Source organism: Triturus cristatus, chromosome 2_1 (genome assembly GCF_964204655.1).
Source record: "Triturus cristatus chromosome 2_1, aTriCri1.1, whole genome shotgun sequence".
Taxonomy (NCBI): Eukaryota; Metazoa; Chordata; class Amphibia; order Caudata; family Salamandridae; genus Triturus; species Triturus cristatus.
The window spans coordinates 1,011,575,863-1,011,578,705 of record NC_140581.1 but is presented as its reverse complement, the minus strand read 5'-3'; the positions used below and the strand labels follow the sequence as shown (position 1 = coordinate 1,011,578,705).

Genomic DNA, 2,843 nt, shown 5'->3' with positions numbered 1-2,843 from the left:
CTTTCCTAAAGAAGTATACAATAGCTAATCAAGGAAATCAATTACACCCAAAACCGTGCTATCCTATACATGAAATACATTTGCATATCAAATCTAACAAGAAGTCTTGTTGCTATTGCGATCAAATATGCTTACACAGAGAGACCAAGACAGACAGTCAATTTTTGTCATTAATTTGACACATCCGTATAGAAATAACAAAATGCTACTCTTTGGAACAATCAAATTCTACTGTATCTCAAAGACGAAGCCGTTGGTACGAATTGTGTCCAGTACTAGCGTCGACGCGTTTCGATGGTTGTTATTATTAGTCCATCTTTATCAAGACAATCATACTGTCTCTCTTTGTATGGGCACTGGTTGGTTGCCGTAGTTATTCAATCCTGTTGACAATGAATCAGGGAGGACAGATCAATTTACACATTTTGATTTCTTTTTTTGTCTATTTAAAATTATACTTGTTTAGCAAAGACACCCTGTAAGTTAAATTCATTGATTGTTATAAATTCTCGTACTGTCATCAATGTAGCCTATATCATCAAAAAACAATTCATTATTATTTTTAATAAATTCATTGACCCTTATATTCTATCAGATGGGCTTAAAGGGTGGACTTTCTCAGCTTAAATCTGGGCCTTTCATCCCTGTCCTACCACAAAAGAGGTTTGCCAAATTACCTTATATCATCACGTTCTGGTTCCACATATGAGAGAGAAACGATAGATTCGATGAGACCTTGCCATTAGAATAATTAAAATCTACAGAAAAAGAGAGAAGGTGTATCGCATTAACCTTATTTCACATGTATTATATGGTGAACGTTTTTTTTGTATTTATTCATAATAAAATAGGAGCGTTTTATATCTAATTTTGGAAGAGGCTAAGATTGTTATAATTCTTGCCTCGATGTGCTCAAGCAGTAGTTATGTGAACGATATATTAATGTATACAAGGTGAGGGACACTCTTCAAGTTTGTGCTTGCATGTATATTTCTGAGCCCAAACAATGAAATAGTGATTAGATGTCAATTTTCAGCCGTTTAATGATAAAGTTCACTCTTTCATTTCGCCCAATTTTTTACTTAGTTTGAACTAATTACATGGCGTTCTATTGTTGTGCTTGGGCTCTAAGCTGGCTCTAAAACTTTACTCGGTGACTTGTTAACCTTACTTCTGAATATTTATCTTCTAGATTTAGAGAAATTGAACTACTTCATAGCAACACATTAATCTTGTGTGAGCAATACGGTATTTACCGGGATAATAGGGCGTCCACCGATTGACTCGAGGATATGTTTCGGAAAAGCTACATGTAAGCGTGGTTCTCCTTTGGATCCCCCACTCTGGGATGCCAAAGTATCGCCAGACACCTAACAGTGGAAAGGGAAAATGTATTTAATTTGAGTCACCCCTTCTGTTTGTAGCGAAAACGTATAGAGAGCTAACTTCTTATTAACATCACATAAATCTTTGGTGAACAATACGGTATTTACCGTGATAGTAGTGCATCCAAGAGTCACAATGGGATTGATCTCGGAGTAATTGCAGCTAATGTTTCTCCACAACTCTCCAAAAGGCCACCGTCTCGGTTATTGAGATCAGAGAAAGAGCGCGAATGCGCAATAGATCAAAAGCGCTGTCTCTGAAAAACGCCGTCGGTATTATCGTCCCCAACCTGTCAAATACATAAAGGTGGACGAGTACGTTTTAAATATGATTCCTATCTAACTGAAGGTACCTATTCTAGAGCGTGTCCCTGGGTTTCATACCTTAATGAAGATTCTCCGTGGAAAAACCGCTCCGCTTATTCTCCCGCGTTCGTTGTATGATTGGCAACCTACTCTTCCCATTTAAATATTGCTTTCCAACTCACCGGATTGGTCAGCCTTAGCGTAGTTAAAGTGCAATCAGCTGTTTGTATTACGGCGAGTTCCTGCCTACATTAACACCGGAAGCGGTATGGTCCAGGTGTTGAGGGCCGGTCCATTCAAAAAGCGCCCTACACTCCCTACATGCCCCGGAGTATAAACACGCCATTTAAATATTACTTTCCAACTCCCCGGATAGGTCAGCCATAGCGTTGTTAAAGTGCAATCAGCTGTTTGTATTACGGCGAGTTCCTGCCTGCATTAACACCGGAAACGGTATGGTCCAGGTGTTGAGGGCCGGTCCATTCAAAAAATCGCCATACACTCCCTGCATGCCCCGGAATATAAACACGCCATTTATTTAAGTGAGATTACACCCGATGCATCATAATTGTTTATGGGTGTCCGTGTCTGTCCTAAAAGACCCGATAGTATTACGGACCCAATTATATAACTTAGACCCCTGGTTGCATGAGCGTGAACCCGTATTCGTGCTGAATTCCGCCGATCCTGTTCAAGAATTAAAAATTGTGGCATTTATAATTGTATTGTCTATTCTCATTGTTTCAGTCACATAAGCCACTCTATATCAATATTTTTTCTGAGAAAAATTATAGGCCTCTTGGCTATACAGCATGCTAACTACAGTAGATAAATAGATCGCTATTGATTCGCCACCAGTTTCATCCAATCTTCTCTACTGTTAAGGCCTTTATCAATGGTATTCAAGTGGCACATGTACCACTGTTCCCTCATCTTCCTTTGTGCGTCCAGATTACCGCCTCTCCTACTTATAGTGACTCTCTCTAAAATAAACCATTTGAACTCATTAAAATGGTGACTCTCTTTTAAATAATGTTCTGTCATTGGTGCGTTTTCCTTGTTATTTTTCAGGGCTGATCTATGTTCTGTTAGTCTGGTGCGTAGCTCGCGGCCTGTTTCGCCCACGTAGCTGTTCTACCCTCGCACACCCGT

General features: G+C 39.4%; 1 long non-coding RNA gene across 1 annotated transcript; it reads right to left on the bottom strand.

Moving 5' to 3' along the window:
• On the bottom strand, positions 1 to 1,372 carry LOC146866231 (uncharacterized). The gene is made up of 3 exons (XR_014970699.1): positions 1,257 to 1,372; positions 678 to 758; positions 1 to 383 (listed from the first exon to the last, which is right to left on the bottom strand). It is a non-coding gene; the product is annotated as an uncharacterized LOC146866231 (long non-coding RNA).
• Between the last annotated feature and the right edge of the window lie 1,471 nt (positions 1,373 to 2,843).